Source organism: Ursus arctos, unplaced genomic scaffold (assembly GCF_023065955.2).
Source record: "Ursus arctos isolate Adak ecotype North America unplaced genomic scaffold, UrsArc2.0 scaffold_27, whole genome shotgun sequence".
NCBI lineage: Eukaryota > Metazoa > Chordata > Mammalia > Carnivora > Ursidae > Ursus > Ursus arctos.
In genome coordinates this window covers 39,712,663-39,731,823 of record NW_026622952.1, presented here as the reverse complement: position 1 = coordinate 39,731,823, position 19,161 = coordinate 39,712,663, and the positions used below count along the sequence as shown (strand labels likewise).

The following is a 19,161-nucleotide window of genomic DNA, read 5'->3' as shown; positions in this document are numbered from 1 at the left end:
CTATCAAAACCAATCTCAATAATTCAGGCATAAAGAAATGGAAAGAATCGTTTTTGAAATTCTGTACAGACATACTGGTTCTAGATTTAGTATGTACGTATATAATCGCAAATAAATTTAAAAGCATATGTGTGTACCATCTGGTTTCTTAAGAAGTTAACAGGCTTGTTGAGTTGTTTTTTCTTTTGGGTACCCCAGTAGTTGGAAAAATTTTCAAAGAAACCTTTATTGAATTGAATTTTTTAACATTTGACTTTTATTTTGGTGTTAATACTGTTAGATAGTATGCTTATTGCTAGACGCAGGACTTTTGTATCTTCTTCCAAAGTCATTTTTCGTGGTCACAATCAGTAGCCAATCTTATGCCTACCTATCATCTCCAGGTAGGACTTCAGGAAAGATAATAGAAGATATGAAGGTAAATTCAGTTACTCAATATATGTTTATTGGAGGCCTATCATGCTAGGGGTAGAGTAGACAGGAAACAATTGTCCACTTTGAATAGAATTTAAATTCTAGTTAGGGAGAAGACAGTAAAAATAAGTGATTATATACTCTGTAAAGTGGTAATAAGTGTTATGAAGAAGGATGGATCAGCACAAGGGATTAGAGAGGGACGGGGTGGGCAGCGCTATTTTATGTAGTGAAGTAAACACATGCATTTTATTAAACTTACTACCGTGACGACCAATTGCTTTATAGATCAATAGCCTCGAGTTCTGCTGAATTGTATTGAGCCACAAGAATTTTTTTGTCTAAACTAGAAGCTAGACTAAATGTTCTTCCTTTCCCATACACCTGACCATGGAATTTGCTTGGCCCTCAATGTTGTGGGAGATTAGAGTAAGAGCTCCCTCTTCTTTTATCATATCGACAGATGAAAAGGGAGTCCAAAATAGCATGGACTCAAAAGAAGTAAATAGCCATGATCTAAAAGCAGAATCCAGAGTATGTGCTAAATAAGCAACTAGTCTTCAATGTCTTTCCTCCTCCCTCCGAAAGCACCTCTTCAGCAGCATCGCCCAGACTGGTTAGCTTTGACTTACGTCCCCTATGTTCTTTAGGGTGGGATGCTGTGAGCTTGAGGTTGGGGTAAACCTTGAGTTCTATTAGACTAATAGCTCTTAGATACCTGTGTGCCTAAGATTTTCTTAAGGATCTTATTAAAATGTAGACTTCCAAGTACCAGCAATAGATAGTCTGCTTTGGTGATTCTGGAATGCAGAGTATCAATAGCCCACTGCTTTAACTCCTTCATTTTATCTCAGTCTAAGAGCTTGGAGTCAAGTTACCAAATCTGGCTGATTGTAAGAATCACTTTGAAGATTATCTTAAAAATTAGTATTCAGTTGGGTACTTAAACCACATGCATCTGAACATTTAGAGCTGAGGTTCAGATAATAAAGCTTTTTAATAAACTTCTAATAAACCTCCTCAGTTTTATTCCTCAAGGTGGAGTGTCACCATTTAGTGGTGTGGGAGGGATTGCTCATTGATGGGCCATATCCACATAACCGGAAATAAGTTAGAGAACGCAATCTCAACAAAGCTGAAAACCCTTCATAGGTATCCTCAGAAAAGTTTTAAAAGATTTCATACTTATAAAATATTGCTTTATGTACAAAAATTAAAACCACAGAAGGTTAGAAAGAACTCTTGGCAATTAAAAACGTAATTTCCAAAAAAAAATTAATAAAGAGTTGCAAAATTCGACCCAGGAAAATCTCCTAGTACACAGAAATTAAGGGGACTGGGGCGCCTGGGTGGTCAGTTGGTTAAGTGTCTGCCTTTGGCTCAGGTAATGATCCCAGCGTCCTGGGATCGAGTTCTGCATCAGGCTACTTGCTCAGCGGAGTGTCTGCTTCTCCCTCTGCCTGCCGCTCCCCAGCTTGTGTGCGCTCTCTCTGTCACATAAAGAAATAAAATATTAAAAAACAAAAAAAGAAATGAAGGGGACTAGAAGGAAGAAAATAAAAAAAAAAAAATAAAAGAGGATCAATCCTAAAGATTCAACATTTAATTTCTAGAAATTTCAGGGGGAAAAAAATGACAGTGAAAATGAAGGGAAGGAAATAATAAAAGATGAAGAGAAAGAAAAAGAAGAAAACACAATTTCTCAGATTTCAGGGACAACTTAGACTTCAAGATGGAAAGGAAGAAGAAGGAGGGAAAAGTCCAAACTGTGCACGGATTTTAAATAGAAGATTCTCAGGACATCCAGACAGTAGAGGGAAACAAAACAGAGCAAAACAAAAAATGACAAAACAGGCCACTTACAAAGAAATAAGCATTTGGGTGGCATCAGGCTTCTCGTTGGCAAAAATACATATGCCAGCTGATAGTAGAGTGAATCCAAAGTTTGAGTGAAAATTCTTTGAAGCCTGGAATTTTGAAAATAGAAAACTATTCATTCAATACGACCGGAAAAAAGATATTTTTAGATGTTCAAGAACAATTCATTCTTGTAATGCATCCATTTTTAGGAATGACAACCAAGCAAATGATCCTAACAGCCAGGGGGACAGAGATGACAGATAAAAGGAAAGGCCAAGCAAAGCCAGGGTTCAAGTGATAAGCAGTTGCATGAAGAGAGCTGAGCAGCAGGGCTAGAGATTTTTGTTCTATTAAATTCATTTAAGCTCCTGTGACTTGATGTTTCAGATGCAAGAGGGAATCCTTTCCTGCCAGCCAACACCTATATGGCAACCCATAAGCTTACTCTAGTTCTACTTCTTCCCATTCTATATTTTAATAATTTTATTACTTCTATATTAATAGAGTGTATAATACCTACCCACTGTTTAAAAGTTTTTATTGCCATAAAACATATATTTAAAATGCATCATTTTAAGCATTTTTCAGTATATAGTTCATAGCATTGAGTGCATTTACAATGTTGTATAACGATCACAACTATCTATTTCTAAAATTTTTTCATCATCCCAAATGGAAATTCTGAAACCATTAAACAGTAGCTCTGCATTTCTCCCTGTTCCCATCCCTGGCCAACTCTAATCTTTCTGTCTCTATAAATTTGTCTATTACAGGGATTTCCTAGAAGCGAATGTTTTTCCTTTGTGCTTGGTTTATTTCACTTAACATGTTTTCAAGGTTCATGCATACTGTAACATGTGTCACAACTTTATTCTGTTTTATGGTTTAATGATTTCCCGTTGTATGTACGTACCACATTTGAAAATTCTATTCATCCAGGATGAACACTTAGGCTTTTGTCACCCTTTTGGCTATTGTGAGTAAGGCTGCAACGAACAATGGTGTGCAAGTTTCTGTTTATGTCTCTGTTTCCAGACCTTTTGGGTGTATACCTAAGAGTGGAACTGCTGGGTCCTATGTGTAACTTTTTGAAGAATCCTCCAATTGTTTTTCACAGTAGCTACACCATATCTCATCCTCCCAAAATTGACAAGGGTTCTAATTTTGCTCCATCCTCTTCATTACTTGCTATTTCTGTTTCTGGCTGTTGCTGTTGCTGGTGTGTGTTTAGCTCTAGTACAGTCATCTGGTGGTTGTGAAGTTGTGACGGCATGTCTGTTTGTGGTTTTGATTTGCATTTCCCTAAAGGCTGGTGATGTGTTGATAATGTTGAGCATCTTTTAATATTCTCGTTGGCCACTTGTGTAGCTTCTTTGGGAAATGGTTAAGTCCTTTGCCCATTTTTTAATTGGGATGTCTGTCTTTCATTGATGACTTGTAGAGACCCGCTATTTTTTTACTCTCCTATACCTTTTTTGAAGTATGAGTTCTATAATTAATTATAGTTGGTGCTCACCGCAGACATTTGTACTTGAAACACCTCTACTCATTTCATGATTTATCAAGCATATTCATAAATAGATTCTCCAGAATGGGCTGATGAATATAGTATTTCTTGAATTCTTACATTTCCTTAGTATTCTTTTCAGTAGCAAAACCTCAAGGATAATTTGGCTCGATATAAAAAATTCTCAGCTCCTCTTTTCTCTCACTGAGAATAAAAAAATGTTGCTCCGTTGTTTATGTAGCATTTAATACTCTTGTCAGTAATCTGATGCGGATTTGATTTTCTCTCCCTTATAAATAGTATAACTTTTTTGATGGAGGTGACTGGATGACAAAATCCAGTTGTTAAATTAGGTTACACACCATGATTAATATTCTGATCAAAATTTCTAACTAGTTGGTTTGACTATATGTAGATTTAAGACTTTTCAGGACAGTTTTTCATTTTTTTTTTCTGTTCTGTTTCTTTGGCTTTCTGTTTGACACTCCAAATATATTTATCTCTATTTTTCAATTTTTATCCTTTCCTTCTTCTGTCTTCCTTACTGAATTTCCATGATGTTATTCACTCTTGAGCTTTTCAAAATTAAGTCATTATAAATTTGATTCTGTCTTCATTATTTCATATGATCCATCAGTTTTCATTTTGTATCTTTGTCTAACCATTTCATTTCTGACCTTGATTGTCCAGTTATTTCCAAAATTCTATCATTTTCTTAATTTATTTTAGCTCATTTTGCAATATTATAATTATTCATCTGTTTTGGTCCTGTGTTTTTCTGGTATGTTGCTATTTTCTTATAATAAATTTGTTTGTTATCAGATAAACTCCCTCCCCTCGACACACACACCGTGGTATAATGAGATAGGCTTTCCTGAGCTGTTTAGAGGAGGTTCCTGTGGAGGTGAGGGGGAGATGCACAGTAGGGTAACTTTCTTAGCTTTTAAGCTTTGAGGTTCCTTCCTCTCCTGTGAACATAGATGATTGAAGTACATTTTTTCCCCCTCTATGGCCCTGATTTTTCTCTCAGAGCTAAGTCAGCTTCAGGACAATGTCCTCTATCCACTCTAGAGTTCTATGAACCGTGTCTTTCAAGACAGTTCCCTCAGGGTTAGATGTTATAGTTTGTTATTTTCATACTTTCTACTATTTGTTTTCTCCCAGTCCCTTCCCTTATTCATGCTCTAAACATTCTTGCTCTCTTACCTCTAGTGCTGTGCCCTGTGCCATTGGGTTTTTATTCCCAGTAGTTTTCCCCAAGGTAGTACCTACTTGGTATTTCTGAATTTCTCAGTTACACCACACACCATGACCCTCACAAATCTCTCTGTAGTTTGGTTTTAATAGATTTTATTTTGTCAAGCAGTTTTAGGTTCGTAACAAAATTGAGAGGAAGGTACAAATTCCCCTTATACCCCCTGCCCTCACTCATTGTTTTAGCCTCCGCCATGATTGATAAAAACCACCAGAGTGGTACACATGTCACAACTAATGAACATACACTGACACATCATTATCACCCAGAGAGCATGGTTTACATTAGGGCTCCCCTTGGCGTGGTGCATATATAACAACATGTATCCACCGTTAGGGTAATATACAGAGTATCACTGCCTTCAAACTTCCTTGTGCTGTACCTACTTGTCCCTTACCCCTCTGTCCCCAACGCCTGGCAACCACTTATCTTTTTCCTGTCTCCATAGTTTGGCCTTTTCTAAAGTGCCACATAATTGAAATCATAAAGTGTGTAGCTGTTTTCAGGTTGGCTTCTTTCAGTTAGTAATCTTTAAGTTTTCTCCATGTTTTTTTCATGACTTGATAGCTGTTTTTTTTAGTGTTGTATATTACTGCATTATATGGGTGTATTAGAGTTTATTCATTCATCTACTGGAGGACATCTTGGTTGTGTCAAGTTTTGGCAGTTACACATAAAGCTACTATAAATATCTGTGTGAGAATTTTGGTGTGGACATTAAGTTTTTACCTTGTTTGGGTAGATACCAAGAAGCATAATTCATGGATTATGTGGTAAGAATGTTTAGTTTTGTAAGAAGCTACCAAACTGTCTTCCAAAGTTGCTTTCCATTTTGCATTCCTACCAACAATGAATAAGTTCTTTCTCTACACCCTCACCGGCATTTTGTATTATCATTATTCTGGGTTTTGGCTATTCTATTAGTTGTATGGTGGTTGTGTATTTTTTTTTTTTTCACTTACTGGAAAATTGGGGAATATTCCTCATTTTGCTGGTCATTCTCAGACATAGGAAGGGATCCTCTCTTTTTAGGGTGGTTACTAATTGACCTTTTTTTTTCCTTCTGGGGCTGAGAATAGTGTCCTATAGCTTCTTCTTCTGTTGTCATAAAATATCTGATCTTTCCCAAGTCCTGATGCTGGTATTATGTCAACTGCAGCCATGAGCACCCAGGACTTTGGGATATTTTCTGTCATTTATGTTGGTCAAAGAGCTCATTTGTGCTGTTTTGTGTTTGCTTTGTCTTGTGTGCTTTGAATCCTTTTTTTTTTTTAATTTTTGTTTTTTAAGAAAAGTTTTGGAGAGATTGAAAAACTTCATTGGTGTCATGATCTTGTTATGGGAAGTTCCAAATGTGACGCTAAATTATTTTTTGACATATAAAGTAGTTTTGTCAAATGTTGTGCAGTAGTTATTCGAATGCGTGTTTTGTATTCAGAGCTGCATGTTATCCTTTTAGGGGGAAATGTCACTTTTAATTTTTGGTGCTCATCCAATGATAGGTCACTTAAGACCCTGAACATAGTTATTCTCAAGGATTTAATCAATACTATCTCTTCTAATTGGTCATTGGCAATTTGTCATTTGTGTCTAAACTCTATAAGCCAGATCTCTAACTACGCTATGTGTATAATCTTGGCATTTCTTATTAATAGTGGAAAAACATTTTAAATAGCAGAAACTTTTCATGGGTTTTTATATTCATGGGTAAAATTCTTTTAAAAAATTTTTGGCATTGCCTTAAATTGTACTTCCTTCAGAGAATATAGATTTATTGTATTTGGTGAAAACTACAGAGATAAATCTGTAAAGTCTTCTCAACTTTTGTACTGCTAAGCGTATAGCATACATCACATTTCACTGAAACAAGACAGAATACAATATGGGAATTGTATTCTGAATGGTTAAAAGACAGCAGTAGGATTCCACTAAATAAAAATTTTCTTCTAACTAATTTTTGTTTAACATGCACTTGAATTTGAAAATTTTTGCATGTTTTTTTCATGATATATTTGGACATTTGGGGTCTATAGTTTTGCCTAAAATCTATAGGTATTTAACCATCATTTATTTTTGAACTTTGAAACTGTGAGTTTTCCTTCTTGTTACTAACGTTTGAGCTTTTATTATCTTATAAATTAACTGAAACAGTTTCTGATTGTGGTCTCTTGGAGGGTTGTTAGCATGTCTTATTATTATCCAATATATTCAGTATAATGTGTTGCCTTTTAGGGCAGCTGAAATTTCCTCTCCCTTCCTGAACTTATTCCACTCACCATCTCTTGAGCCCCTAAGAAAAGCTGTTTTGAATCCGTTAGGTCTAGTCTACAAAGGAAACTGAACCACGTTTTCAGTGGTGGGGATGTTAAAAATATATTTGACTCTACTGGTTTTATTTCTCTCTCCTTCCCTTTTGATTTTTACCCTTGGGATTCCTGTTCCTCATTTTTATACTAGAAAAGTCTAGAGCCACAGTGTCCAGTAAGGTAGCCAGTTAGCCACATGTGGCTATTGAACATTTGGAATGTAAGTAGTACAAATTAAGATGTGCTGTGTGTAAAATTAAACAGGGTTTCAAAGACAGTATGAAGAAAGAACATTAGTATCTCACTAAATGTCATACAGAGATTACTGGTTGAAAATTTGGACTGTGGGATATGTTGGGTCAAATAAAATATATCATTAAAATTAATTTCACTATTGCTTTTTATTTTTTAAGGTAACCAGTAAAAAAATTTAAACTCCCACCTACAGCTCACATTATGTTTTTATTGGACAGTGCTGATCAAGTGGGGTGAGAAAAAACCACTTAACTTGCACCTAAACAAAAGCTTTCTCATTGTTCCACTCCCTCAGCGTGCTTCATTGTGACATTATAAAGGCTTACACATCAAGCAAATTATCCTAAGATGTCCCCTTGCTATATTTATATTGAAAGTCTGTGGTATTTTTAGGGGTTAATAGAAGATTGTGAGATGCAAATCCCAGCTGAATATGGTCTCATCATGTTATCATAGATGCACACGAAAATTGTGACAATGTCTGAGTTTTCAACTGAATGGGCAGAAGTTGAAATGAATAGAATCGATTGGTTGTGGGATAGCCAACTTAGTCACAACATATTAGGCACAATTAAAATTTAAACTTTTTTTTAATAATTTTTTATTATATTATGTTAGTCACCATACAGTACATCCCCGGTTTCCGATGTAAGGCTCGCTGATTCATTAGTTGCGTATAACACCCACTGCACCATGCAATATGTGCCCTCCTTACTACCCATCACCGGTCTATCCCATTCCCCCACCCCCCTCCCCTCTGAAGCCCTCAGTTTGTTTCTCAGAGTCCATAGTCTCTCATGCTTCTTTTATTCAGTATCAATAACTCTGACCTTATTAATGGCTCCATTATTAAGGACAAATTCCCTTTTTTGTAATCATTTGAGTCTCAGTGTTCTCACAATTTCAATAACAGAGCTTTCCTAATCCAATAAACGGTGGTAGTATATAAAATGAATATTAATGGTATTTCAGACCTATGATTCTACTTACACTCAATTTGTAAAGTAATAACAATCTCAAGGGTGTGAGGAAACATAAAACACACACAAAATAGTAATTTTCCTTCTTTTTATATCAGCAGAATGAAATGTCCAGAGGTGAGGGGGTCTTTTTTGAATGAAAAAAACAAGTACAACATGATAGTGAAAGTATTCAGTTTCACATTTTTACTTAGATCCTACATTCTCATGCCAAATCTCAGGATTCACCTTTTCTTAAGAACATTTTAGCACTTACTTTAAATGTGGTCTGATGCTTCCATGGAAAATAAAGCATAACAGGACCATTAATAAGATACCTTTCAGTTCTGAAAAGATTCTGATACAGAGGAGGTCAAATATTATTTACAGATTGTCTAAGACATCTTCTACACTAAAAGCTAGGCATCACTTGAAGATGCTATATGTTGTTACAGTGAAGTAAGAAACTGATTAAATCCATGCCTCTCCTTTCGGAGTTGTTACTGGTTATGCTCAGTAAACATTAGAATTTCTCTTAAGTTTTTTGGTTTCTTGACTAACATGAAACTTACTTGTGATAACTGCTTTGAAATTCCTGGTCTTCTCATTGAAATATGGAAACATAGAAGATATGTGAATTTACAGCAGGACTATAAACTAGGCTTCTTAGTCTATGACCTGCCAGACTTTAGGAGGAATGTAAACTAACTAAAGTATTCAAAAGGGATTTGGGCAAAGCAGTGGCTCCAAGGGTGTTTTTCAAACCTTATAGTACTGTCTGTCTCTGATTTATTTAGAAATGTGTGTGTGTGTGTGTGTGTTGTGGAAGGATCATTGTTTGGGTACCACAATGACTGCAGGGTGACCGCTGATACTCAGCACATGAAGCTAGGGACACTAAAAATCCTATAGTCTGTGAGACAGTCCTCAATCATAAATAAATTTAAAGCCAAATTCTGACAATGCTCCCATTGAGATGCACTGTGAGTGAAGATTGCAACCTACCCATTGGATTGGCTTTCACTTGACCCTCACACTCTGCAAAAATAACCCAACAGCACTCAGCTTATTTTACAACTGCTCCTCCCGTTCAGCTTCATTGATTCTTCTTTGGGAAAATCTAAATATAATACAATATTAGAACCTTAGTATAGTCCTTACGCAGAAGTTATATTTGCCATGTTCCTTGGTCAAAATGCAAAGAATTGCTTATTGAGAGAGCATTTTAAAGATAAACATTTTCACATGCATAATTTAAAAGTGTTTTCCTATCTTTTTCTTCCTCTTTTTCCTTTTCCTTTCTTGCTTTCTTTGTATTCATCTTGCTACATAAGATAAACCTGGTTTTTAGTAACCTACATCAAAAAATAATATTTTGTAATTATCAATTTATGTTTTATAAGTAAAAATATGTACCTAGTTTTCAAAGACTGATGTCTGTCCCAGAGATCTAGAAGATAGTGTTAGATTACTTGTTAGGAAGTATACCCTGTATTATAAGGAAATTATGCCTTTCCCTATATTTATAGAAAGGCCAATCACAGAGACCCAATGGGACTTCTCTTCCTTCTCAACCTTTCTTAGAAGTGGAATGGGAATGAGAGAATAAGAATGTTTCCTTTTCAGGAGATAGTCCAAGATGGCAGAGGTGTAGGAGATGTTAGTTTCATCTGGTCCCAGGGATTCAGCTAAATAGCTATCATATCATTCTGAACACCTGCAAACTCAACTGGAGATCTAAGAAAAGAATAGCTACATCTCTACAAATAGAAAAGTGACCACTTTCTGAAACATAGGAGGTGAAAAGAAGTGAATCTGAGGGGATATATCGGAAGATAAACTTCAGGAGGAAGGAGCCTCCCTAAGCCAGCTACTGGGAAGTGCTATCGCAGTCGAGTGCAAAATCAGAACTTTTAAAAGTCTGCTCAGGTGAGGGACATCCCTGCTTGAAGGGCGCTCAAGTGGTGAAGTGGGGTGAAAGGGACCACAAAACATAGCACAGTCTGGCGAACACTCTCCAAGCAGGGACCCAACAAGCGGCAGAACCAGCAAGACCTCCCTTCTTTCCCCTGAAGTATCAGCAAGGGAGTGCACTGCAGGAGTCTGCACGGTTTGGAGACTAGAAATGGGGTCACGTGCCTGAGATAGAGGTGCTCCATCACAGGCTGGGTGAGCACAGAATGAGGATGGAGACCCTGGAGACAGGAGTGATTAACTGCTTTTCTGGGAGGGTGCACTGAGGAGTGGGGCCCCAAGCTTTCAGAGCTGGGACTGGAGAGAGGGAAGCAGCCATTTTCATTCTCATCCTCTTAAGGGGCATGGGAAGCCTTCAGGGAACAAAAGCCACGTAGACCAATCCAGAGCCACTTACTTAGCCTGGCCCCCTGGCAAGGGCAGTACAATTCTGCCAGGGGCAAAGACACCTGAGAATCAATGCAGCAGTTCCCTCCCTCAGATGATTAGAAAGAACCAAGTTTACCTATCACACAGAACTCAAAAATCCAGTGCTAGGGGAAAATAGTATATAGAATTCATGTTTTTTTCTCATGATTCTTTAGTCTTTCAATTTTAATTTTTTTCCTCTTTTCTTTTTCAACCAGTTTCTTATTTTATCTTTTTAAATTTTTTTAAAATTTTCATTTTTACACTTACATTCTATCCTTTCATTGTTTTAAACTTTATTTTTGTATATGTATAAGGTTTTTTTTTTCTTTACAATTTGGGGATGCAGTGTCTTCTAACAAACAGACTAAAATGCACCCAGATTCTAGTGTATTGCTCTGTTCTCTTCACCTGTCTGATCATACTCTCTTTCTCTTCCTTCTCCTTCTCCTTCTTCTTCTCCTTCTCCTCCTCCTCCTTCTTTTTCTTCTTCTTCTTCTTTTGTTAAAGTCTTCTTAAAATTTTTGTCTTTATACTTAAATTCTATCCTTTCAATGTATTTAATTTTATTTTAGTATATATATGTTTTTCTTTATTTACAATTTTGGGATATAGTTTCTTCTACAAACAGACCAAAATACACTCAGCATGTATTGTATTGCTCTGTTCTGTTCACCTATTTGTTTATATTCCTCCTCTCCCTCTCTCTCTCTCTCTCACTTTTTGTCTTTTAGTTTTCATTTCTATAGTTACACTCTATCCTTTCAATGTATTTTATTTTTGTACCTATATAAGTTTTTCTTTCTTTACAATTTTGGGATCTAGTATTCTAACAAAAAGACCAAAATACACACAGGATCCAATGTATTGCTCTGTTCTGTTCACCTGATTATATTCTGTCTTAAAAAAAAAAAAAAGAATTTTATTTACAGTTTTCAGTTTCAGTCTCTTCTGATTTGTTTAGTGTATATTTCTCTGGGGTCATTGTTGCCATTTTAGTATTTTGTTCTCTTGTTCATCTGTTCTTCTCTGGACATAAAGACAAGATGGAAAAACTCACCTTAAGAAAGAGAAAAAGTGGCAGTACTGATTGCCAAGGACCTAATCAGTATGGACATAAGTAAGATGTTGAAAATAGAGTTTGGAATAATGACTATAAAGATACTAGCTGGGCTTGAAAAAAGCAAAGAAGACATTAGAGAATCCCTTTCTGGAGAAATAAAAGAACTAAAATCTAATCAAGTTGAAATAAAAAAGGCTAATAATGAGACGCAATAAAAGATGGAGAGTCTAACTGCTAGAATAAGTGAGGCAGAAGAGAGAAGTAATGATATAGAAGACTATATGATGGGGAATGAAGAAGCTGAGAAAAAGGTAAACAACTACTGGATCATGAGGGGAGAATTGGAGAGATAAGTAATATCATAAAGCAAAAACAATATTAGAATAATTGGAATCCCAGAAGAGGAAAGAGAGAGGGGAGCAGAAGGTATATAGGAATAAATTATAGCTGAGAACTTCCCTAATCTATGGAAGGTATTCAGGTCTGGGAGGCACAGGGAACTCTCCTCAAAATCAATAAAAACAGGGCAACACCTTGATTTATACCAGTGAAATTTGCAAATATCAGAGACAAAGAAAATTCTAAAAGCTGCTCAAGACAAGATCCATAACTTACTAGGGTAGAAATATTAGACTCACAGCAGAACTAACCACAGAGATTCAGTAGGCCAGAAAGGACTGCCAGGATATATTCTGGGTGCTAAATGAGAAAAAATATGCAGCCAAGAATACTTTATCCAGCAAGGATGTCTTTTAAAATAGAAGGAGAAATAAAGAGTTTCCAGGACAAATAGAAATTAGAGAATTTTTGATCAGTAAACCAGCCCTGTAAGAAAAATTAAAGGGGATCCTTTAAGAGAAGACAGAGCCCAAAAGTAACAGACAAGAAAGGAACAGAGACAATACGGAGAAACAGTGACTTGACAGGTAATACAGTGGCACTAAATTCATATCTTTAAATAGTTATTCTAAATGTAAATGGGCTAAATGCTCCAACCAAAAGACATACAGTATCAGATTGGATAAAAAAGCAAGACCTATCCAAATGTTATCTACAAGAGGCCCATTTTAGACCCAAAGATATCTCCAGATTATTCACCACATCCAAGTGGGATTTATTCTGTGCTGTAAGGGTGGTTCAACATCCAGGAATCAATCAAAGTGATACACTACATTAACAAAATGAAGGACAAGAATCATATAATTCTCTCAACAGATACAGAAAAAGCATTTGACAAAGTACAGCATCCTTTTTTGATTATAATTCTTCACAGTGTAGGGATAGAGGGAACATACCTCCATATCATAAAAGCCATCTATGAAAAGCTTACAGTGAATATCATTCTCAATGGGGAAAAACTGAGAACCTTTTCGTAAGGTCAGGAATGTGGTAGGGATGTCCACTCTCCCCACTGTTGTTCAACATAGTATTAGAAATCCTAGCCTCAGCAATCAGACAACAAAAAGAAATAAAAGGCATCAGTCGGAATTGACGAAGAAGTCAAAATGTTAGTCTTCACAGATGACAGGATACTCTATGGGGAAAACTCAAAAGTGTCCACCCCAAAATTGCTAGAACTCATACAGGAATTCAGCAAAGTCGCAGGATGTAAAATCAATGCACAGAAATCTGTTGCATTTCTATACACTATCAGTGAGTCAGAAGAGAGAGAAATTAAAGCATCAATCCCATTTACAATTGCACCAAAACCCATAAGATACCTAGGAAGAAACCTGATGAAAGAGGGAAAGGATCTGTACTTTGAAAACTATAGAACACTAATGAATGAAATGGAGGAAGACACAAAGAAATGGAAAAACATTTCATGCTCATGGATTGGAAGAAGAAATATTGTTAAAATGTCTATGCTACCTAGAGCAACCTATACATTCATTGCAATCCCTATCAAAATACCATCAATTTTTTCACAGAGCCAGAACAAATAATCCTACTTTGAATGGAACCAGAAAGACCCCGAATAGCCAAATGAATGTTGAAAAAGAAAACCAGAGATGGTGGCATCACAATCCTGAACTTCAAGCTCTATTACAAAATTGCAATCATCAAGACAGTACAATACTGGCACAAAAACAGACACATAGATCAATGGAACAGAACAGAAGACCCAGAAATGGACCCTCAACTCTGGTCAACTAATCTTTGACAAAGGAGGAAAGTATAACCAAAGGAACCAAAGGAAAGTATAACCAAAAATCAACAAATGGTGCTGGGAAAACTGGACAGCCATTTGTAGAAGAATGAAACTGGACCATTTTCTTACACCATATACAAAAATAGACTCAAAATGGATGAAAGACCTCAATGTGAGACAGGAATCCCTCAAAATATTAGAGGGGAACAAGGTAATGGAAACAAAGGCAAAAGTGAACTTTTGGGACACCATCAAGATAAAACGCTTTTGCACAGCAAAGGAAACAGTCGACAAAACCACAAGACAACCGACAGAATGGGAGAAGATGTTTGCAAATGTCTTTTTTTTTTAAGATTTTATTTATTCATTCGACAGCGAGAGAGACAGCCAGCGAGAGAGGGAACACAAGCAGGGGGAGTGGGAGAGGAAGAAGCAGGCTCCCAGCGGAAGAGCCTGACATGGGGCTCGATCCCAGAACACCAGGATCACGCCCTGAGCCGAAGGCAGACGCTTAACGACTGAGCCACCCAGGCGCCCTAATATTTGCAAATGTCTTATCAGAAAAAAGGGCTAGTATCCAAAATCTATAAAGAACTTATCAAACTCAACACCCAAAGAACAAATAATTCAGTAAAGAAATAGTCAGAAGACATGAACAGACATTTTTCCAAAGAAGACAAAACAATGGCCAACAGACACATGAAAAAATGCTCAACATCACTGGGCATTAGGGAAATACAAATCAAAACCACAGTGAGATATTACCTCAAACTGGTCAGAATGGTTAAAATTAACGACTCAGGAAACAACACATGTTGGGAGGATGTGGAGAAAGAGGAACCCTCTCACACTCTTGGTGGGAATGCAAGCTGGTACAGCCACTCTGGAAAACAGTATGGCGGTTCCTCAAAAAGCTGAAAATAGAGCTACTGTATGACCCAGCAATTGCACTACTAGAGATTTACCCCAAAGATACAAATGTAGGTACCTGCACACCAATGTTTGTAGCAGCAATGTCCATAATAGCCAAACTGTGGAAAGATCCCAGATGTCCATTGACCAATGAATGGATAAAGAAGCCTGGTGTATACACACACACACACACACACACACACACACACACACACACACACACGAGGATACTACTCACCCATCAAAAAAATGAAATCTTGCCATTTGCAACAATGTGGATAGAACTAGAGGGTATTATGCTAAGCTAAATAAGTCAATCAGAGAAAGACAATTATCATATGATCTCACTGATATGTGGAATTTAAGAAACAAAACAGAGGATCATAGGGGAAGGGAGGGAAAAAGAAAAGACGAAATCAGAGAGGGAGACAAACCATGAGAGACTCTTAATCATAGGAAACAAACCGAGGTTTGCTGGAGAGGGTCGGGTGGGGGGATTGGGTAACTGGGTGATGGACATTAAAAACAAACAAACAAAAAATAAAACAGAAATAAAGTTTCCTTTTATTGGCTTCTCATCTAGAATATTGCCATGAATTCTATTTCTAGTGCCAGTTGCTAACATTCCCAGCTCTGTAATTCTCCTAGAACTCCATTGAGGGCATGAATTGTAAGACCTAAAAATTCATGTGCTGCCTTGATATCTTTGAGTCTTTTAAGGCCCCCACAGAGTTAATTGTGAGTTCATCTGTTCTTGTTAGCTAAGGACCCCCAACATTAGGTGGGAAAGTCTGGCACCTGGCAACTTCCGCTGTGTCAACTGGACCAGCTGCTGATTTTCAGCTCCTGGCCAACCTGAGGAATTTTCAAATAAACATATTCTTGTGGGGGACATTGACATCTTGTTACTGTAGGGCCTCCCATAGCACCTGCTGGTTCACTCCATTACAGAGTAAAATCCCTGTGTAGCCCTGCATGGTATTTCACCTCTCTAGCTTTGAGTGCCATGTATCTACCTGTCTCTTGAGTGCTAGGGCAAGACTTTGTCCTTCATTCAGGGAGTGAAGAATTGGTGAATGAAATAATTAGTGTCATGGACAGCATGGTCCAATCATGATGGAGACATCCAGACAGATTTGACTGACAGCTTCTTAGCTAATTAACTGGTTCCTAATATGAAGGAAGGCATTCTGGGACAGAGCAATTGCTGGCTGGCTTGTGCTTTAGCTTGCCTGTGCTCCTCTTATCCCTCTAAGTGCTGTCATCTCTTCCATTCCAAAGCTTCCTCCTTACCCCTAGTGTGAGAACTATTGTTAACTGACTATATCATAACATGAGGTGCTGTTGGGGGAGGCCTGCATCTGCCAGGTGGTCTCTGGGACTCCTGCCACAAAGTATGATGCTGGGGGCTTGACAAGCCCATGCAGAGTATGATGAGAGGCTTATCTGTCAATAGGAGCTGGGGCAGTGGGATCTTGGGTCCTGTTTGCACTTGATCAGGCTAGAATTCTCGAAGGTAAAGATTCTAGGATATTATATCTAGCAGGTGACTGGAGATAGATCATTTGGGGCAATCACCCAGCCATCATTCAGGAAGGTAGCTCACTTACATAAGGTTTTACAGAAAGGCTGAGTTTCAGTCCACCAAGAGAAGAATCAAGAATGATTACCCACTGTCTCATAAGAGTAAGGGCAGGGGTAGTAGAAGGGTAATGACCTAGGCCTTCTCCTGTCTGCTGCTGGCTGTGCTGTCATTGTGTGCTCCCCTGACCCCTTAAGGTATTGAGTTGCACATCATGGTGGCCAGTGGCTCCAGCACTGATGAGAAATAAAGGTGGCAGGAAGGAATATTTGGTACTCCTCTGCTCTCCCGTGCAAGATTCCTAGCCAATGTGCCAGGGCTTTATTTAGTGCTGCAGCTTACTACCACAACCAGTGGCTAATCTTGCCACTACAGGTCTTGAATACCCACACCCAGACCACAGACAAAATGACCTAATTGTCTGTGGGACCCTGATCCCAGGAAAATTGACTGGCATTTGCAGAGGAAGTGGGAAACCACTGGGCTACCTTTCCTCCATAACCACCCAATGGTCTGTACTATGAATAATCAGATGAAGACAAAAATAGAAAACTATGACTGCAACTGGCTGGATACCCAAGACAGTAAAAGGGAAAAGAGGGAAGTCCTCCTGACAAGAGATGGGACTGCAGCAGAGAACAGTGTCAACCTACTGGCCTGTGTTGTGGACCCATTCCTGCTGTGCCACTGTGCTACTTAAGATTCCGTTGCAACAAAAACACTGATTCTGAGAATTACTGAGAAAAACACCCATTGATTTATTGTACCCTGTAGCACAGTGAAGGGATTCATGCAAACCTACGTCCAGGGTACTGAAACCATACAATTGTTGCTGTGAGGGAGGCCCTTAAGCCCAAGGATGTCACTTTTGGGCTGTTTGGAGGAAGAAATTCATAAATGTGAGAAGAATAAAGAGACCCCCCCCCCCAGGTTTGTCCAGTGACAAAATGAGATGGAAGGGAATGAAAGAAAAGCAAGGGATAGGAGAGAGAGGGAGAGAGAGAAAGAGAGATCCTATCTCCCCTACCTACAATAATATACTTACATACATAATTCTTTGATATTGACAGCTAGAGGTGAGAGAGTTCCATGATTTTTAAATTGAGATTAATTGTGGAACATTGTGTAATTACAGAAAAAAATCTTTGTGTATACATTTATAGGCCTCTTATTAACATTAAATAAGTTAATAATAACTAATATTTATTCAATGCTTAGCATATGGCAGAAGGATCATATATGTATTACTACTTTAATACATAATACTGTATGGAAGAGTCTATTATTACCCACTGCCTCCAGTGCAGATGTGATAAAACCAAGGCCTAGCAACATGGAATAACTTGACCCAAAGTTCTATGCTTAGTAGGAAGTAGAAGCAAGTGCCAAGCTAAATCATCTGATTTCAGAGCTCACATACCTAGATGCTCTAAATGCAACCTCTGCTTGTGATCATGTGTAGTAGAGAGCCTGTCACATACGGTGTAAGACAGTGCTTCTCCAGCTTCCACGTGCCCACAGTTCACCTGGGGATCTCATGGAATGCACACCCACAGACCATGCTTTGAGGAGCAAGGGTAGGGAATCCGAGCACTGAAGACACTGCTGAGAGTCTGCTACTGATTTGGGCACAGACTTACCACCATATTAACCAAGCTCTAGGACTTTTATTCTTTCTGGAGAGGAAGCATACATCGAATGTGAATATCTATATAGAATATCTGTTGTGTTCTGGACATTATACTAGACACTGGAGATAAAATGTCAAATGATCCATTGTCTTTATCCTACAGACGCGTCATACATGATGGACTCTGAAGGTGGCATACTGTTTCTCCTCTGACCAATGTGGGTGAGTGCTATCAGTGACGGTGAATTGACTATTGATTGCCTGATGAGTTTGAGGGGGAAGACCACACATCTAGTATTTCTACACACCTATGATGATGAAAGTCCTCCCTCTTCTCTAAAACCACCCTCCAGCCTTATAGACACCTCTGTGATTATAAACATTTCCTTCTTCCTCCCAAGTGTCTCTAAATTTGACAAAAACACAAATATAAACAGCATTCTTGACGTGTTAATTATATATTTCTGTTGAATGAAACTGTCATTACATTTCATGCGTTTAAAAATTTCTCCCAGTTTATAGAATATATTGGTTAATACTAGAAATGAATTTTAATTATGCATATCTGTTACTTCATGATATACTCTTGAACTATTTCAAAACTAATGCTGTTGTAAGACTTGTATTCTAGACTCATGCTGACTACCATTTCTTCCCTCTAGCTTATATTAATTAGGCTACAAACATAGATGAATAAGGCAGCTATGAATCAAGACTCCTGGCATCGTATGAAGTAGAATAGTAAGTCAGTTACTGTAAGAATGAACACAAATATCAACTAGACAGAAAAATCTGAACTAAGATGGTTGAGTTCAGGTCATTCCTATCTGGTTTATGTACAAATGAGAATGAAATATTTACATGCCATAGGTAGTTTCATAATT

At 37.6% G+C, this 19,161-nt stretch overlaps 1 long non-coding RNA gene across 1 annotated transcript in view; it reads left to right on the top strand.

The window, feature by feature from the left end:
• The window catches only part of LOC125283702 (uncharacterized), a 407,951-nt gene extending 389,402 nt beyond the window's left edge, over positions 1-18,549 (top strand). Inside the window, exon 4 of the long non-coding RNA XR_007191697.2 lies at positions 18,441-18,549. This is a non-coding gene — a long non-coding RNA (uncharacterized LOC125283702). The remainder of the gene's footprint in view (positions 1-18,440) is intronic.
• The last annotated feature ends 612 nt before the right edge of the window (positions 18,550-19,161 follow it).